This window comes from Scyliorhinus torazame, chromosome 17, assembly GCF_047496885.1.
Source record: "Scyliorhinus torazame isolate Kashiwa2021f chromosome 17, sScyTor2.1, whole genome shotgun sequence".
Classification (NCBI taxonomy): Eukaryota; Metazoa; Chordata; class Chondrichthyes; order Carcharhiniformes; family Scyliorhinidae; genus Scyliorhinus; species Scyliorhinus torazame.
The window spans coordinates 1,332,362-1,353,347 of NC_092723.1; the positions used below are offsets into that span (position 1 = coordinate 1,332,362).

The window sequence follows — 20,986 nt, forward strand, 5'->3', positions numbered from 1 at the left end:
GGGGAGTCGACAGAGGGAGACACTGGGGAGTCGACAGAGGGACACACTGGGGAGTCGACAGAGGGACACACTGGGGAGTCGACAGAGGGACACACTGGGGAGTCGACAGAGGGACACACTGGGGAGTCGACAGAGGGAGACACTGGGGGAGTCGACAGAGGGAGACACTGGGGGGGCGACAGAGGGAGACACTGGGGAGTCGACAGAGGGAGACACTGGGGGGGGCGACAGAGGGACACACGGGGGGCGACAGAGCGACACACGGGGGGCGACAGAGGGACACACGGGGAGCGACAGAGGGACACACGGGGAGCGACAGAGGGACACACGGGGAGCGACAGAGGGACACACGGGGAGCGACAGAGGGTCACACGGGGAGCGACAGAGGGACACACGGGGAGCGACAGAGGGACACACGGGGAGCGACAGAGGGACACACGGGTGTGACAGAGGGACACACGGGGGGTGACAGAGGGACGCACGGGGGGGGGGGGGGCTGTCATTTGGGGAATTGGATTGTTATAAAGTTGAAATGAAATCCCGAATTTTGTGGGTAGATCCCGCAAAACCCTCAATCCAACCCCCTCCCACCCCCATCCATCCTCAACCCCCTCCCCACCCCCATCCCATCCTCCAACCCCCTCCCACCCCCATCCCCATCCTCAACCCCCTCCCCACCCCCATCCCATCCTCAACCCCCTCCCCCACCCCCATCCCATCCTCAACCCCCTCCCCCCCCATCCCATCCTCAACCCCCTCCCCCCCCCCATCCCATCCTCAACCCCCTCCCCCCCCCCCCCATCCCATCCTCAACCCCCTCCCCACCCCCATCCCATCCTCAACCCCTCCCCACCCCCATCCCATCCTCAACCCCCTCCCCACCCCCATCCCATCCTCAACCCCCTCCCCACCCCCCATCCCATCCTCAACCCCCCCTCCCCCCCCCCCATCCCATCCTCAACCCCCTCCCCACCCCATCCCATCCTCAACCCCCTCCCCACCCCCATCCCATCCTCAACCCCCTCCCCACCCCCATCCCATCCTCAACCCCCTCCCCACCCCCATCCCATCCTCACCCCCTCCCCCACCCCCACCCCATCCTCAATCCCCTCCCCACCCCCAACCCCCTCCCCCACCCCCATCCCATCCTCAACCCCCTCCCCACCCCCATCCTCAACCCCCTCCCCACCCTATTCCTCAATCCCGGGGGGCGACAGAGGGACACACTGTGGGGGGCGACAGAGGGAGACACTGGGGAGTCGACAGAGGGAGACACTGGGGAGTCGACAGAGGGAGACACTGGGGGGGCGACAGAGGGAGACACTGGGGGGCGACAGAGGGACACACGGGGGGCGACAGAGGGACACACGGGGGGCGACAGAGGGACACACGGGGGGCGACAGAGGGACACACGGGGGCGACAGAGGGACACACGGGGGGCGACAGAGGGACACACGGGGGGGCGACAGAGGGACACACGGGGGGCGAGAGAGGGACACACGGGGGGCGAGAGAGGGACACACGGGGAGCGACAGAGGGACACACGGGAGCGACAGAGGGACACACGGGGAGCCGACAGAGGGACACACGGGGGACGACAGAGGGACACACGGGGGACGACAGAGGGACACACGGGGGACGACAGAGGGACACACGGGGGGGCGACAGAGGGACACACGGGGGGGCGACAGAGGGACACACGGGGGGGCGACAGAGGGACACACGGGGGGGCGACAGAGGGACACACGGGGGGGCGACAGAGGGGACACACGGGGGGCGACAGAGGGACACACGGGGGGGCGACAGAGGGACACACGGGGGGGCGACAGAGGGACACACAGGGGGGGCGACAGAGGGACACACAGGGGGGGGCGACAGAGGGACACACAGGGGGGGCGACAGAGGGACACACGGGGGGCGACAGAGGGACACACTGGGTGGTGGCGACAGAGGAGACACTGGGGAGTCGACAGAGGGAGACACTGGGGAGTCGACAGAGGGACACACTGGGGAGTCGACAGAGGGACACACTGGGGGGGGTGACAGAGGGACACACTGGGGAGTCAACAGAGGGAGACACTGGGGAGGTCGACAGAGGGAGACACTGGGGAGTCGACAGAGGGAGACACACGGGGAGCGACAGAGGGACACACGGGGGAGCGACAGAGGGACACACGGGGGAGCGACAGAGGGACACACGGGGGGGCGACAGAGGGACACACGGGGGGGCGACAGAGGGACACACGGGGGGGCGACAGAGGGACACACAGGGGGGGCGACAGAGGGACACACAGGGGGGGCGACAGAGGGACACACGGGGGGCGACAGAGGGACACACTGGGTGGTGGCGACAGAGGAGACACTGGGGAGTCGACAGAGGGAGACACTGGGGAGTCGACAGAGGGACACACTGGGGAGTCGACAGAGGGACACACTGGGGAGTCGACAGAGGGACACACTGGGGAGTCGACAGAGGGACACACTGGGGGGGGTGACAGAGGGACACACTGGGGAGTCAACAGAGGGAGACACTGGGGAGTCGACAGAGGGAGACACTGGGGAGTCGACAGAGGGAGACACACTGGGAGCGACAGAGGGACACACGGGGAGCGACAGAGGGACACACGGGGAGCGACAGAGGGACACACGGGGAGCGACAGAGGGACACACGGGAGCGACAGAGGGACACACGGGGAGCGACAGAGGGACACACGGGGGGTGACAGAGGGACGCACGGGGGGGTGACAGAGGGACGCACGGGGGGGGGGGGCTGTAATTTGGGGAATTGGATTGTTATAAAGTTTGAAATGAAATCCCGAATTTGTGGGTAGATCCGCAAAACCCCTCAATCCAACCCCTCCCCACCCCCATCCCATCCTCAACCCCCTCCCCACCCCCATCCCATCCTCAACCCCCTCCCCACCCCCCATCCCATCCTCAACCCCCTCCCCACCCCCATCCCATCCTCAACCCCCTCCCCCCCCCATCCCATCCTCAACCCCCTCCCCCCCCCCATCCCATCCTCAACCCCCTCCCCCCCCCCATCCCATCCTCAACCCCCTCCCCCCCCCCCATCCCATCCTCAACCCCCTCCCCCCCCCATCCCATCCTCAACCCCCTCCCCCCCCCATCCCATCCTCAACCCCCTCCCCACCCCCATCCCATCCTCAACCCCCTCCCCACCCCCATCCCATCCTCAACCCCCTCCCCACCCCCATCCATCCTCAACCCCCTCCCCACCCCCATCCCATCCTCAACCCCCCCCCTCCCCCCCCCATCCCATCCTCAACCCCCTCCCCACCCCCATCCCATCCTCAACCCCCTCCCCACCCCCATCCCATCCTCAACCCCCCCCTCCCCCCCATCCCATCCTCAACCCCCTCCCCACCCCCATCCCATCCTCAACCCCCCCCTCCCCCCCCATCCCATCCTCAACCCCCTCCCCACCCCCATCCCATCCTCAACCCCCTCCCCACCCCCATCCCATCCTCAACCCCCTCCCACCCCCATCCCATCCTCAACCCCCTCCCCAGCCCAATCCCATCCTCAACCCCCTCCCCACCCCCATCCCATCCTCAACCCCCTCCCCACCCCCATCCCATCCTCAACCCCTCCCCACCCCCATCCCATCCTCAACCCCCTCCCCACCCCATCCCATCCTCAACCCCCCCCCCTCCCCCCCCCATCCCATCCTCAACCCCCTCCCCACCCCCATCCCATCCTCAACCCCCCCCCTCCCCCCCCATCCCATCCTCAACCCCCCTCCCCACCCCCATCCCATCCTCAACCCCCCCCTCCCCCCCATCCCATCCTCAACCCCCCCCTCCCCCCCCATCCCATCCTCAACCCCCTCCCCACCCCCATCCCATCCTCAACCCCTCCCCACCCCCATCCCATCCTCAACCCCCTCCCCACCCCCATCCCATCCTCAACCCCCTCCCCACCCCCATCCCATCCTCAACCCCCTCCCCAGCCCCATCCCATCCTCAACCCCTCCCCACCCCCATCCCATCCTCAACCCCCTCCCCACCCCCATCCCATCCTCAATCCCCTCCCCACCCCCATCCCATCCTCAACCCCCTCCCCACCCCCATCCCATCCTCAACCCCCCCCCTCCCCCCCCATCCCATCCTCAACCCCCTCCCCACCCCATCCCATCCTCAACCCCCCCCTCACCCCCCATCCCATCCTCAACCCCTCCCCACCCCATCCCATCCTCAACCCCCCCCCTCCCCCCCCCATCCCATCCTCAACCCCCTCCCCACCCCCATCCATCCTCAACCCCCTCCCCCCCAATATTGACATTTCGCTGCCAAACCCCGGGTTATTTCCGGAAACCCAGACATTTCCTTAACTTTGGGAAATTCCCAATAAACTCCCAACGTCAGAGTCCAAGTTAGACCCCCCCCCGCCCCATAGACCCTGTCCCAGACCTTAAACCTCACACTCGGGGTGGGGTCCCGGTGCCCGCGGCACTCAACCCAAATTCACCTGGGGCTGCGGGGCCCGGCCTCTCCCTCACCCCTCTCTCCTTCTCTCTCTCTCTCCCTCCCTCACTCACCCCCCTCACCCTCCCCCTCTCCCTCCTCTCCCTCACTCACCAGGATTCACTCCTCTCCGGATACCTTTTCAACGTCGACTTGCCCGAGTTTGGGTTCAGGCTCAGGTGTGTCCTGACTCACTGGGTCACATGAGAGAGTTTGTTTCCTGTGTTGGTTTTCCGCAGTTGACTTGCCCAGTTTCGCTTCGAAAGAATTCGGATGTGTGAATCAGTTACTGCAGCTTGACTCAGTCTGGGCTGGAAACATAGAAACTGGCAGGACTGCTGCTGATTAACCTGCCAGGTAACCAACCATTTGTTTCTGTCTCACTTTATCTCGCTGTCAACGTCATTTTCCAAATCAACATCAACATTGACCAGAAACTGGACCAGTTTCTGGCATTAATGGCATTAATACTGGGGCGGCCCGGGGCAGGTCAAAGGCTAGGATTCCTATTGTGAGTAATGCCATGTCCTGTACACTGGTAGGAATGATGCACAATAATAACCTTAATTATTGTCACAATTAGGCTTATATTAACACTGCAATGAAGTTACTGTGAAAAGCCCCTAGTCGCCACATTCCAGCGCCTGTTCGGGTAAACAGAGGGAGAATTCAGAATGTCCAATTCACCTAACAGCACGTCTTTCGGGACTTGTGGGAGGAAACCGGAGCACCCGGAGGAAACACACGCACACACAGGGAGAATGTGCAGACTCCGCACAGATAGTGGGATCCTGACACTGTGAAGCAACAGTGCTAACCAGTGTGCTACCATGCCGTACAGGAATCACTGGAGGCAGGGAGGGTCCCAAAGGACTGGAAAATGGCTAATGTAACAAGGGAGGGAGGCAGAAGATGGAAAATGATAGGCCTGTCACCCTGGCTTTGGTCCTCTCGGTGTCCATATACATAGATCCCTGAAAGTTGCTACCCAGGTGGAGAGGGTTGTTTTTGTAAGGGCCACGAAGAATCCAGCACAAGTTTTAAGGATACAAAGTAATAACGTTTATTTGCTTATAATAAATATACAAAAGTAACAGTAACTTCCCTTGCTACATACTCCTTCCTGCTGGTTCCTGGACTGGCCAGCTTATTTATACTAGGAGTTTCTCCGCCCCCCCCTCATTGGGGAAGTTCATACTCCCATAGGATTGTGGGATAGTCATTAGTCCCCAGCCAATCGTAAGTAGGCAGGTTATAACATCCCTCCCCCCCAAAGTCCAAGGAATCCACCGAAGACCCTGGCGAAGGAGGGCGTCGGACTCGTTTGGCCGCAGGCCGGACACCATTTGCACGCGGCGCTGGATCAGGCAGCATGTAACGAGCCGGAGACCGGCGCTTCCGTGATGAACGGCGCGGTTGTACATCCACGGCCTGTGGACCCGAGGATTCCCCCTCTGATGCATCCTGTGTCTCCATCTCGGAGTCAGAGTCTGCTGCCTCCGTCATGTCAGCGTCTCTATCTCCATTCGGTCCCGTAACGACCTGCGCAGGCTTCGAGTGAGGCACCAGTGGAGATTGTGAGGACTACCTTCCCTTGTCTCTGGTCTTTGCGGCTGTTGAAATGAGCTCCGGGGGCGGGGAATCTTTTGAGGGGATGATCTTCTGGACCGGACGAGGTCTACGTGTTTTCGCTGGAGACGACCCTGGGCTTGCACTTGGTAAGATATAGGGCCCGTTTGGCGAAAGATTACACCAGGAACCCATTGGGCACCACCAGCAAAATTCCGCACGAATACTGGGTCACCGGGCGCAAACTGCCGAATCGGACGATGCCGAGACAATCCCTGTCCCTGCCGTTCTTGTGTGCGGCGTACTTTTGCGCCAATGTCCGGGAAAACCATACCAAGGCGGGTGCGAAGTCTCCGGCCCATTAGGAGTTCTGCGGGAGCTACCCCAGTCACTGCATGGGGGGTGGTCCTGTACGTAAACAAAAAGCGAGCCAGTCTCGTGTCCATTGATCCGGAAGACTGCTTCTTTAGGCCTCTTTTGAATGTTTGCACTGCACGCTCTGCCAACCCATTTGAAGCCGGGTGGTATGGGGCAGTGCGGATATGGCGGATGCCGTTCATCTTTGTAAACCTAGCAAACTCCTCATTCGTGAATGGAGTGCCATTATCCGTGACCAGCACCTCGGGGAGGCCATGCGTACTAAACGATAAACGCATCTTTTCAATTGTTGCGCAGGACGTTGTCCCCTGCATCTTATGCACCTCCAGCCACTTGGACTGGGCGTCAATTAGTAGAAGGAACATGGATCCCTGAAAAGGGCCTGCGAAATCTGCATGCAAGCGTGCCCAAGGCCGCCCTGGCCATTCCCAGTGATGTAGGGGCGCGGCCGGCGGAAGCTTCTGATGCTCCTGGCAAATGGAGCAGTTTTGGGCCACCTTCTCAATGTCGGTGTCGAGGCCTGGCCACCAGACATAACTCCGGGCCAACATTTTCATCTTGGTCACGCCCGGATGCCCATTGTGCAAGTCTGATAATATCAGCTCCTGGCCTTTTTCCGGGACAATCACACGCGTCCCCACAAGAGGATGCCGTCTTCCACGCTGAATTCTGACAGCTTGGAGGAAAATGCCCGTAACTCGCCTGGGAGCTGTCTATGCTGCCCACCATACAGGACTATGTGCCGAACCTTTGACAAGACTGGCTCCGTCTGGGTCCACTCACGGATCTGTGATGCCGTGACAGGCAAGGTGTCCATAAAATTTAGGGTTGCAACCACCTCACCGGTCGTGGGGGTCGACATGGGGCCGGTCGATAAAGGCAATCGGCTCAGCGCGTCGGCATTCGCTATCTGCGTTCCTGGTTTGTGCTCCAGAGAATACTCGTATGCAGCGAGCAACAAAGCCCAGCGCTGGATCCGTGCAGAAGCAATGGGCGGTATTAGCTTATCCTCAGAGTCCCAGCAGGGGCTTATGATAAGTCACGATAGTGAAATGGCGGCCGTACACATACTGGTGGAAGCGTTTCACCGCGAAAACCACTGCCAGGCCCTCCTTCTCGATCTGCGCGTACTTTTTCAATGTGCAGTCAATGTGCGGGAGGCGAAAGCTATCGGTCGCTCGGCCCCATTCTCCATCTTGTGGGACAGGACGGCCCCAATACCATACGGGGATGCATCACATGTGACGAGCAAAGGCTTTCCCAGATCATAGTGGGTTAGTAACCCAGACGACGACAATTGTTGCTTTACCCGCCGGAAAGCGGTTTCTTGCGGCTGACCCCAAACCCAGGTGTGATTTTTCTTTAGCAGCAGGTGTAAGGGGGCCAGCGTAGTTGCCAGATTGGGGAGGAACTTCCCGTAATAGTTTACGAGACCGAGAAAAGAACGAAGATGCGAAGTGTCAGTCGGGGTGGGGGCATGTTGAATTGCACGCACCTTCTCTGCGACGGGGTGCAGACCCTCGCGGTCCACCCGATAACCTAGGTAGACTACTTCTTTTGCCTGAAATATGCACTTTGTGAGACGTAAACGGACTCCAGCCTCCAAAAGGCGTCTAAGGACAGACTCCAGATTTTCCAAATGTTCCTGCTCCGACGTCCCTGTAATCAACACGTCATCTAGGTAGACAGCCACACGCGGTAAACCTCTCAAAATGCCCTCCATAACACGTTGAAAAATTGCGCAGGCAGAGGATACTCCAAAGGGCAACCGTGTATATTCATACAGGCCCCGGTGTGTGTTAATTGTTACATATGGTCGGGAGGCAGGGTCCAGCTCCAACTGCAGGTAGGCGTGACTCATATCTAATTTTGTGAATGAGAGTCCACCTGCAAGTTTCGCGTAGAGATCCTCTATGCGAGGCATTGGATATCGGTCGAGTCGGGAAACTGTATTCACTGTAAGTTTATAGTCGCCACACAAGCGAACTGTGGCATCTGGCTTCATTACTGGTACAATTGGTGCTGCCCAGTCAGCAAAACGGACGGGCCTGATAATACCCAAACTGTCCAAACGAGTGAGCTCCCCTTCTACCTTCTCGAGCAAAGCGTAAGGCACTGGGCGCGCCCGGAAATAGCGCGGCGTGGCTCCTGGTTCAACTTGGATACAGGCTACGGCCCCTTTTATTTTCCCCAAACCAGGCTAGAATACATCTGGGTATCGTCCTAGCACCTCAGTCAACCCTCCAGAAACTGTTTGGAGGATGTGCTGCCATTGCAACCGCAAATGGCGCAACCAGTCCCGACCCAACAGGCTGGGCCCATGGCCACGCACCACGATAAGTGGGAAACGCCCCTCCTGGCGTCCATAGACAACAGGGGTCATTGTAGTTCCTGCAATGTCCAGTGGTTCCCCCGTATAGGTGGCCAACCTGGCCTGTGAGTCAGTTAATGTAAGGGTCTGTACACCCTGCTTGATGCGGTCGAATGCCCTCTGGGTGATCACGGAGACCGCTGCGCCAGTATCCAACTCCATCTCCAGCGGGTGGCCATTGACCCGTACTGTCACCTTAATGGGGGCCACACGGGGAGCTGCCATACAATGCAGCTGCAGGCAGTCGTCCTCCGTCTCCACGTCCTCAGGAGTGGTCGCCACAGGTTCATCCACATGGAAGGTACGGCCTCTGGGCTGGTCCCAGTTACGGCCCCTGGACTGGTCCCAGTTTCGGTCGGAACGACGGCACCTCTGGCGTCCCCAGGACCACCGTCCGCGACGGGGTCGGCGCCTACAAGTCTGACACGGACATGGCTCCTCATCCATTGGCTCTGGAGAAGGCTCCCTTCGGGGAGGAATGTCCGATGGCCACTGGCGTCGGTCCGGTCGTTGCCTCGCCCAAGGTACCGCAGGAGTGCGGGGGGACGTTTATGGGCAGAAAGGGTTGCGCCCCAAGGCATGCACTTCCATTCCCTGTAGCTCCTGTACTCCTCGCTCTGCGCTCTCTCGGGACAAGACTATTTGTATTGCCTGTTGAAAAGTCAATTTTGGCTCCGCTAACAACTTTCTCTGGGTTGCTGCATTGTTAATACCGCAAACCAACCGGTCGCGTAACATTTCTGACAAGGTCTCACCATAGTCACAGTATTCCGCAATCCCGCGTAGCCTGGATAAAAAATCGGCAAGGGATTCTCCAGGGGTCCTCTCAGCAGTATTAAACCGGTAACGCTGGACTATCGTGGACGGGGTTGGGTTAAAGTGTTGCCCCACTATATTCACAAGTTCGTCAAACGTTTTGGTGTCTGGCGCAGCTGGGTACGTAAGGCTCCTAATCACCCCAAACGTATGCGGCCCGCAGGCGGTGAGCAATATGACCACCTGGCATTCATTTTCGGTGATATTGTTTGCCCGGAAATAGTAACGCATCCGTTGTGTGTACTGGTTCCAGCTTTCCAGCGCAGCATCAAAAACATCCAAACGTCCATACAGAGGCATGGTATAATAGAAAACAACTTCCAACCTGTATCCAACAAAAATCCAGGGAGGTGGCTTCAGCAGTGTAGACAGCTATTCACTTTTACCTTCGTCGCCAGTTTTGTAAGGGCCACGAAGAATCCAGCACGAGTTTTAAGGATACAAAGTAATAACGTTTATTTACTATAATAATATATACACAACAGTAGCAGTAACTTCCCTTGCTACCTTCTCCTTCCTGCAGGTTCCTGAACTGGCCAGCTTATTTATACTAGGAGTTTCTCCGCCCCCCTCATTGGGGAAGTTCATACTCCCATAGGATTGTGGGATAGTCATTAGTCCCCAGCCAATCGTAAGTAGGCAGGTTATAACAGTTGTTAAGAAGGCGTACGCTGTGTTAGCTTTTATTGGTAGACAGATTGAGTTTCGGAGCCATGAGGTCATGTTGCAGCTGTACAAAACTCTGGTGCGGCCGCATTTGGAGTATTGCGTGCAATTCTGGTCGCCGCATTATAGGAAGGATGTGGAAGCATTGGAAAGGGTGCAGAGGAGATTTACCAGAATGTTGCCTGGTATGGAGGGACGATCTTATGAGGAAAGGCTGAGGGACTTGAGGCTGTTTTCGTTAGAGAGAAGAAGGTTAAGAGGTGACTTAATTGAGGCATACAAGATGATCAGAGGATTCGATAGGGTGGACAGTGAGAGCCTTTTTCCTCGGATGGTGATGTCCAGCACGAGGGGACATAGCTTTAAATTGAGGGGAGATAGATATAGGACAGATGTCAGAGGTAGGTTCTTTACTCAGAGAGTAGTAAGGGTGTGGAATGCCCTGCCTGCAACAGTAGTGGACTCGCCAACACTAAGGGCATTCAAATGGTCATTGGATAGACATATGGACGATAAGGGAATAGTGTGGATGGGCTTTAGAGTGGTTTCACAGGTCGGCGCAACATCGAGGGGCGAAGGGCCTGTACTGCGCTGTAATGTTCTATGTTCTATTACTCGGGTTCGACACTACTGCTAATCCTACTATAGCTACCCAGACTGACTAACCAGTTGCAGCAATCCACGTGGTGGGAGTGATATTGAATCAACCCTGTGACTGTACTCACTGACTGTCTCCACTGGAAAGAGGCAGATCATGTGTGTGGTGTCCTTCATATATGGGTTGGTGTAATGCCCCCACTGTGGTAGTGTCACCTCCTTGTGTATCGTGAATGTCCATTGGCCGTGTCCTATCTAACTGATCTATTGGTTAAGTGATGTCTCTGGTGCTCCCTCTAGTGTCTAGCTAGCCTACATGTATTTACATTGATGCACGTCGCCACAGGCACCATCGAGGCTTTCCGTGCTCGGTGGGCACCGCAGGGACTGGGGGGCTTTATGGGCCTTTTAATCACCTTTTGGTTTGATGTTTTAAGTTTAATTTGCCTTTGTTTCTGTTCAGGGTAGTATCCCTTTAAGGGGTTGCCCCTTTTAATTTGTTTGATTTAGTTTAATTGGCTGAACTCAAAATAGTTAAATGTGAGAATGTTTTATTCTCTGCCCCACACTGCACGTGCTGAGCTCGGCTGATTTAAAATCAGTGCGGCCCATTCCTTTGAACTTTTGCAGCAAAAACCTTACCGAGTCTGATGTCAGGTATGATTTCTGACTTTCTATTAATCAGCTTCAATATCAACTATCGGACTTCAGCTTTTTCTCTTTCTTCTGAAAATATTTTTTTCTGATCTGTTACTCGTCGCCAGGTTTCGGTTTCTAGCTGTTGTATCTTTGTACTAGCAGCATAAAAAATACGATTCAGATTCAAGTGGGTTGAATGCAATAATCAGCAGAGGTTTATCTGACTGATGTTCATTGTACAAAGGTTGGTACTAGACTAAAGCCAAAAGCCCGTGAAGTAACCAATGATAGCACAGCTAGTCACGTGACTCAGTTCTTAAAGAGACATCGCGCACAAGTACAATCGGCACATATACAACAGAGAATGTTCCTCTTGTGGGGGAATCTAGAACTTGGGGTCACTGTTTAAAAATATGGGGGTCGCTCATTTAAGACAGAAATTAGGAGAATTTCTTTCAGAGGATCCTGAGTCTCTGGCACTCTCTTCTTCAAAAGGCAGTGGCAGCAGAGTCTTTGAATATTTTTAAGGCAGAGCGAGATACATTCTTGATTCGCAAGGGGACGCGAAAGGTTATCAGGGGTCAGTAGGAATATGGGGTTGAGGTGATAATCAGATCAGCCATGATCATATTGAAGCAGGTTGGAGGGGTCGAATGGCCTACTATTGCTCCTGATGCGCCTGTTCATATGTTTGTATGCATGAGGTTCATGTCAGGTTCATCTTCAGCCATTATTTTTGAATTTATTTATTTGGGTTAAAACAGCGGAGGCCCCCAAGCGAATAACAGTGAGGAGCAAGTTTTCGATGTATTCAACAAGAACGCAGTCAGGAGCAGCAAACTCTCACCTTAGTGCAATGATTCGCGATGAATTTGGGTGTAAATTTAAATCCAGTGTTTGACCCGAATGTACCAACATTTTACATACAAGTGACCTAATCTGAACACAAAGACAACAAGTTGAAATTTAGAAAGTGTTTCATTTACTGCTTTAATATTATCACTGCGCAGTTAAACTGAATGACCAAAGCTGGGATTTACTGAATAGAAATCTGTGTTGACAATGATTCCATTAATAATAATGATTACAATGGTTTTGAATGCATCAAGTGTCCGTTTTAGAATCTGTCACCAGATGGTTAAGGCAGGCAAAGGTCCCTAAACAGGTAATATGAAGGGTCCTTTCAGTCTACTTTTGATAAGTCTGTATTGACTATTGTGCCATAAATATTTCACCTGAATAAGATTTAACAAGCGTTAAAAAGCACACAATGGGATCAGTGTATTCTCCAGTGAGAAAGGCGGAGTTGAGAAATCTCTGATGAACTATCAAAGGTTTTATTTCACCCTGTGTACTCTGCTAAAAATACTAAGATACACACAGAGAGACTGACAACAGAGATCCACTGCTGCACTGTGGCTGCCCCTTTTAACCATGGGACAGCGAAGCAACATTCTCACATACTCTCCATCCACAAGCAGAGAGGTCATTTCCTGGGACAATTAAAAAAAAAAGACAAGGTCACGACTTACCGACCCTGTCACGTCCCCGTGGCCGGTAGATTCCAGGTGAAGCCACCCCGCGGGCTTCCCGAAAGCCAGTACGCCTCACGGGATCTACCCAAGTCCCGGGAGATGTCACGATTAGGAACCCACCCACAATTGGTGGGACCAAGCCGTGCTCCCGTAAATAAGCCTTAAACCTACTTCAGGTCTACGTATCAGGTACCTTCCAGCCAGGCACCGTTCAGTACAGTCCACACAAACGTGGACCAGGCGAACGTCACCCGGGGAGGTCTCCAGGGCTACCGGAGGCTCCTGGGTGGTCAGGGAAAGTGCAGGGCCGGGCCAGCATGCCGTATGCCTTCTTATCCACATGCTTTGCCACTTTCAGTGATCGGTGGACATGAACGCCCAAATCTGTCTATCTGTCAGTACTCGCAAGTGTTCAACCATTTATTGTGTAATTCCTACATGCATTGGACCTTCCAAAGTGCATTACTGGCAAGGAATTATAGAATCATAGAATTTACAGTGCAGAAGGAGGCCATTCGGCCCATCGAGTCTGCACCAGCTCTTTGAAAGAGCACCCTACCCAAACCCACCCCCCCACTCTATCCCCATAACCCAGTAACCCCACCCAACACTAAGGGCAATGTTGGACACTACGGGCAATTAAGCATGGCCAATCCACCTAACCTGCACATCTTTGGACTGTGGGAGGAAACCGGAGCACCCGGAGGAAACCCACGCACACAAGGGGAGAACGTGCAGACTCCGCACAGACAGTGACCCAAGCCGGGAATCAAACCTGGGACCCTGGAGCTGTGAAGCAACAGTGCTAACCACTGTGCTACCGTGCTGCCCTCACAATTGTCCTGATTAAACTCCATCTGCCATTTTCCACCCAAGACTCCAACCAGTTTAGATCCTGCTGTATCCTCTGACAATCCTCTTCACTATCCACAACTCCAATTAGGTGTCATCTGCGAACTCACTAATCAGACCAGCTACATTTGCTTCCAAATCATTTATATACACTACGAACAACAAAGATCCCAGAACTGATCTCTGTGGAACACCGCTAGTCACAGCCTTCCAGACAGTAAGTGGCAAAACTATTAGGAATATAGAAAGTCAGAGAGATCTGGGCCACAGATCTTTGAAAGTGGCAACAGAAGTGGACAAGGTAGTCAAGAAAGCATATTGAATGCTTGACTTCATTGGACGGGGCATCGAGTATAAAAACTAGCAAGTCATGCTGCAGTTGTATAGAACCTTGGTAAGGCCACACTTGGAATATTGCGCACAATTCTGGTCGCCACAGAAGGATGTGGAGGCTTTGGAGAGGGTGCAGAGGAGGTTTACCAGGATGTTGCCTGGTCTGGAGGGTGTTAGCTACGTGGAGAGGCTGAATAGACTCGGACTGTTTTCATTAGAATGACAGAGGTTGGAGGAGCGACCTGATCGAGGTCTACAAGATTATGAGGGGCATGGATAGAGTGGATGGGCAGGCACTCTTTTCCGGGGTAGAGGGGTCAGTCACTAGGGGGCATAGGTTAAAGGTCGTCGGTCAAAGTTTAGAGGAGATGTGCGAGGCAGGTGTTTTACGCAGAGGGTGGTGAGTGCCTGGAACGCGTGGCCAGGGGAGGTTGTGGAAGCAGATACATTAACGGCGTTCAAAAGGCATCTTAACAAACACATGGATAGGATGGGGATAGAGGGATACGGCACAAGGAAGTGCAGAGGGTTTTGGCCAAGGTTGGTATCATGACCAGTACAGGCTTGGAGGGCCGAAGGGCCTGTTCCTGTGCTGTATTTTTCTTTGTTCTTTGGTCTGGCCTACTGGTAAACCCAAGCTCACAGCATATGTTTGCCTGGTGAAACGGCCTTGCAACTCAGTTGTGAAATGGCCTTGCAACTCAGTTGTCAAGGGGCTCATCACTATCTTCTCAAGGATGATTGGCGATCGGCCTATCCAGCAATGTCCACATCCCGTGAAAAGAATAAGGCAAAAAAAGATGAGCCGGTATCGGATAGAGAGGTGGAAGAGCAAAGAGATTTTGGCACAGCTACAAAACATAATCAAGAAAAGTAATATAATAATAACAACATCTCAAGCTGAATTCAAAAGTGATAAGGAAAGCTTCAGTTGGACAAAGCCTTGGACTGCCCTTACCCAGAGAACCACTCAATCGGTTTTAATCGCCCTGCTTCAGGAGGGAGATATTGGCCTTGTGAAAAATACAGTGCAGATTCCCTACAATGAGGATCAATTATGAGGTCAGGTTGCATAATCTTGGCTTGTATTCATTTGAATTTAAAAGAGTGAGGTGTTTAAGGTGATAAAGGAATTAAATATCTTGTACACATAATGTATTTCCTCCGGTGGTACAAGCCAGGAGAAGAAGGTATCATCTTAATTTTAAAGCCAGCCTATTTAGGAGTGAAATCAGTGTGGTATTATCAGGTATTGCTGTACCTAAGAGGCTGATGACCATTGGTTAAACCTAGGAGTTTACCATTGGCTGTTGATACGTAGCTCCGCCCTGACAGGCGGAGTATAAGAACCGGTGCCGTCCCAGCAGCCTTCACTCTCTGTACCGAAGCTGCTGGGGAACAAGTTCTAGTCGATTAAAGCCTCAGTTATGGAATCACTTTGTCTTGAGTGTAATTGATCGCGCATCAATTTCATCGACTAGACTTAAGCTGGAAGGATGGATCTCCGAATCAAACCGGAGTGCCTTCAACTCAGCCCCCACGCGGAGAACTCGGCTGCAATATTTAAACACTAGCTGGCGTGCTTTAAAGGCTACCTCGAGACGGCCGGAGGCACCCCCTCAGGAGGACAGAAAATGCATCTCCTGCGCTCGAGGGTCAGCCCTGGGATCTACACCCTCATCGAGGAGGTGGAGGACTATGATGCCGCGATCGAACTGTTAAAAGGACATTCTATCCACCCTGTAAATCAGGTCTACGCATGTCACCTGCTTGCAACTAGACGGCAAAGCCCCGGGGAACTGTTGGAGGATTTCTACCGGGCGCTACTGGTCCGAAACTGTGGCTGCCCGCAAGTTTCGGGGAGCGAGCACACGGAATTTGTAATCAGGGGTGCCTTCGTAGCAGGCATGAGCTCCTCAGAGATCCGCCAAAGACTCCTAGAAAAGGACACCCTGGGACTTAGAGAGGCACGGGCCCTGGCAGGGTCCATGGACGTACCCTCCCAAAACGCGCAGTCCTATGCGCCCGACCGTGCGGCGGCCCCCTGGGCTGCGTGGCACCCCGCAGCGGCAGCCCCACAGACCTTCCCCCTGACCCCGCTGGCCTGCGCTGCGAGACGGCCCGCTAACGCCGCCAGGCCCCACTGTTTCTTCTGCGGGCAGGCGAATCATCTCCGCCCGCCCTGCCCGGCCCGCACTGCCACCAGCAGAGGGTGCGGCAAGAAGGGCCACTTTGTGGGGGTCTGCCTGACCCGCGCCGTGGCCGCGGTCTCCAGCGACTCCGGACCGCTGCGGCAACCCCCCCTTCAGGCCTCGACCGGCCAGCGCTCACCGCCACCCCCCCTATCCTAGGGCCACGTGCGACCCACGGGTGTGGCCATCTTACCCCCCGGACACCACGCTGGACGGGTGGGCGACGCCATTTTGTCAATCCCCGGCCACCTTGTCCATCCCCGGCCACCATGTGCGACCCATGGGAGGCGCCGTCTTGGATGGGGCCCCAGGCCCCAGCACGGCCGACTACACGCTGCCCGATCAGAACTCGCATCTGCTTCATCTGGCCTCGGTGACACTGGACCAAAGTCGACCTCGGACACTCGCAACAGCAACAACGACGGTCCTCATCAACGGCCACGAGACGTCTTGCCTGATTGACTCTGGGAGCACGGAAAGCTTTGTTCATCCCGACACAGTAAGGCGCTGTTCACTTGTTACCCACCCTGTAAACCAAAGGATCTCCCTGGCCTCCGGGTCACACTCGGTGGAGATAAAGGGGTTCTGCCTAGCGAACCTCACTGTCCAAGGCAGGAGATTCAACAATTTCCACCTTTATGTCCTGCCGCACCTCTGCGTGGCTACACTCCTGGGGTTGGACTTCCAATGTAACTTGCAATGTGACCTTTAAATTCGGCGACCCTATACCCCCCTTACTGTCTGCAGCCTCGCGACCCTTAAGGTTGACCTGCCTTCCCTGTTTGCGAACCTCTCCCCGGATTGCAAACCTGTCGCCACCAGGAGCAGACGCTACAGTGCCCAGGACCGGACCATCATCAGGTCAGAGGTCCAAAGGCTGCTGAGGGAAGGGGTCATCGAAGCGAGCAACAGTCCCTGGAGAGCTCAAGTAGTGGTGGTAAAGACCGGGGAGAAACATAGGATGGTCATTGACTACAGCCAGACCATCAACAGGTTTACGCAGTTGGACGCGTACCCTCTCCCCCGTATAGCCGACTTGGTAAACAGGATTGCGCATTACAAGGTCTTCTCCACAGTAGATCTCAAGTCCACCTACCACCAGCTACCCCTCCGTAATAGTGACCGCAAGTACACTGCCTTCGAAGCAGATGGGCGGCTCTATCAATTTTTAAGAGTTCCCTTTGGTGTCACAGCGAGAGATGGACCGAATGATTGACCAGTACGGCTTACGCGCAACGTTCCCGTATCTGGATAACGTCACCATCTGCGGCCATGACCAGCAGGACCACGACACCAACCTCCGCAAATTTCTCCAGACCGCGAAAATCCTTAACTTAACGGACAATAAGGATAAATGCGTATTTAGCACCGACCGACTAGCCATTCTAGGCTACGTAGTGCGAAATGGAGTTATAGGCCCTGACCCTGAGCGCATGCGCCCCCTTATGGAGTTCCCCCTCCCTCACTGCCCCAAGGCCCTGAAGCGCTGCCTCGGGTTTTTCAGTTACTACGCCCAGTGGGTCCCGAACTACACAGACAAAGCCCGACCCCTAATCCAGTCCACAACCTTCCCCCTGTCGACGGAGGCCCGCCAGGCCTTCAGCTGCATCAAAGCAGACATTGCAAAGGCCACGATGCGCGCCATCGACGAGTCCCTCCCCTTCCAGGTCGAGAGTGATGCGTCCGACGTAGCTTTGGCGGCCACTCTCAACCAAGCGGGCAGGCCCGTGGCCTTCTTCTCCCGTATTCTCCATGCTTCCGAAATTCGCCATTCCTCGGTCGAAAAGAGGCACAAGCCATAGTTGAAGCTGTGAGACATTGAAGGCATTACCTGGCCGGCAGGAGATTCACTCTCCTCACGGACCAACGGTCGGTGGCCTTCATGTTCGATAATGCACAGCAGGGCAAGATTAAAAATGACAAAATCTTGCGGTGGAGGATAGAACTCTCCATCTTCAATTACGAGGTCTTGTACCATCCGGGGAAGCTAAACGAGACTCCTGATGCCCTGTCCCGCGCACTTGTGCCACTGCACAAGTGGACCGCCTCCGAGCCCTCCACGAGGACCTCTGCCACCCGGGGGTCACTCGTTTCTTCCACTTCACCAAGACCCGCAACCTGCCCTACTCCATCGAGGAGGTCAGGACAGTCACCAGGGAACCGCACTTCTACCGGCCAGAGAGGGTGCACCTGATAAAGGCTTCCCGTCCCTTTGAACGCCTCAGCATGGATTTCAAAGGCCCCCTCCCCTCCACCGACCGCAACACATATTTCCTGATAGTGATTGATAAGTACTCCCGGTTCCCATTCGCCATCCCCTGCCCAGACATGACCGCAACCACCGGCATCAAGGCCCTCCAGGGTATCTTTACACTGTTCGGTTTCCCTGCGTACATACACAGTTGTTAGACGTTTTAGTTGCTGTGAAAAGAAGAGTCTAAAGTTCTTGTTCCTTTTCACCAAACACCATTTATTTCACTTCCACAGCCTCTGCACAAAACTCTTAACAACACACCACCTGACACAAGGGCCACCTGAAGCCCCTTTACATATCAGTGTCAGTTAATGGATACTTAACATAAATGAGACAACTAATTGCAATGTCTCTTAACCCATTACTTAACAATCTCCCCTTCCTTGGAGAAAAAAAAATAATTAGGTGAAAACAAAATTTCAAGAAACTCAAAAATACACACATGATGTCCCCCCCCCCTTTTTTTTTGTTTGGACGAGAAAGAAAAAAAAAAGTCACAGAAACAAGCGCCCTTCATTAACAATATCCAAAAGTTTCTGTGAACTCGCCCCTCTTTTCGTAAAACAGTCTGACAGTTGATAGCTCCTGTCGACCCATTTAATTTTTGTTATTTCCCCTCTGTCCAACATCTGCTTCAAACTTGCGATGTCTATCCGTAACCTCTTTTCATTGCCACTTTTTGTAGAGTGCACATTTTCCCACATGGATTTATTGTCAATGTGACAGTCAATAGGTATATTACCCAAATCCCCAAATCCCAAAATTTCTGTCAATATCATACTTATATAAAAAGCCATATCCACAGCCTCCACAAGGCTTAACGTCTCAGCAGCCAAAGTGCTTTTTACCACTCTCCTTATTTTCTTTGTTTCCCACACAAGTGGGCAACATTTACCATTGTTCCCCAAAAGGAAAATTATAAAACCTCCTGCGCTTCAAACCCCATCACATAAATTTGCGTAGGACGCATCACTATAAACTATGAGTTTCAAGTGCTTAAGGTTGCCTAAAACCGGGAACTTCAAAGCACACTCCTGCATTTTTAGTTTGGCCAACGCTTTATTTGCTCTTATTATGTCTTCCACTTTGGGATCATTCATTTTTGTACTCAGCTCTAAGACATCAAAACTCACGTCCGGTCTAGTCTGTCTACCTAACCAGTTCAGTTGCCCAATTAAACTTCGCAGTTGCTCTTTTTCTATCTTTGAAACCATTGCGTCTTTTTGTGAAACTCGGCCACGACTAATTGCTATTGGGGTGATGCTTTCCAAATAAGATTGCTGATGTAAAGTTGCCCCTAACTTAGTCTGTCCAATTTCCAGTCCAATATATTTAAATGCACCGGAAGCCTGACTTCCAACCCTGAATTCTTTCCTCAAACCAGAGATTACAATAGCTTCAAAATCACTAGTCCCACCCCACAAAATATCATCGACATGCATCATAAAAATGCCAGAAAGATTTCCTTTATAGTGCCAGTAAAACATTGCAGGATCTGTTTTCAACTGGCAACAGCCTAACTTTAACAAAACTGACCTTACCGAAAAATACCAGACTCTAGATGCATCATTTAATCCATATACACATTTCAGAGTACCCCTTCTGTGTTAGCTGCTTCTTTAGGAGGACGGAGAAAAATGTCTCTCTGGAGCTGATGCCCCTTCAAAAAGGCAGCTTTTATATCTATAGATTTGCATTCCCATGCCTTTGTGGCTAATAGAGCCAAGAAGATCATTAAAATAACCGTTCCTGCTGTAGGTGAATCTACCCTTAAATCCTGATCTTCTAAGTTTTCTTCAAATCCCCTTGCCACGAGCCTGGCCTTTGCCTTATAAGTTCCATCCAGAAGAACCTTTTCTGTGCAAATCCATCTGTGGGATAGAGCTCTTTGTCCCCTATCCGGTACTTCCGTGTATACACCAAATTCACTCCAACTATGCAATTCTTGCTGTTTAGTTTCTTTAATAACTTTTTCATCTAATTGATTTGAAGCCACCAAAATCTCACGTGCATGTGGGCTTCTACTCCTATTAGTATTCGTAGTCTTACTCATGTTCCGAGATCTTGAAAAACTATGTCCCCTCTCCCGCCTGGTATCTCGTTCTGTACTGCTACTGCTTGATCTTTCCCTTCTGCTGTGGGGTGTCCTTTCAATAGTTCTCGACCTTTTCCTGTGGACCTGTTCACTATCTAATGTACTATCTGAACTGGCACTGCGTTTCTGTGCCCTCCATTTTTGAACTTCGTTTTCCCAATCCATTGTCTTGACTCCTTCCCCTGAATGCTGTACATCAACC

General features: G+C 53.7%; 1 long non-coding RNA gene across 2 annotated transcripts in view; it reads left to right on the forward strand.

Annotated features, from left to right (window-relative positions):
• Positions 1-4,649: 4,649 nt before the first annotated feature.
• LOC140393619 (uncharacterized) overlaps positions 4,650-20,986 on the forward strand; it is an 83,641-nt gene continuing 67,304 nt past the window's right edge. For both annotated transcript variants that reach the window (XR_011935698.1, XR_011935697.1), the window contains exon 1: positions 4,650-4,844. This is a non-coding gene — a long non-coding RNA (uncharacterized lncRNA). The remainder of the gene's footprint in view (positions 4,845-20,986) is intronic.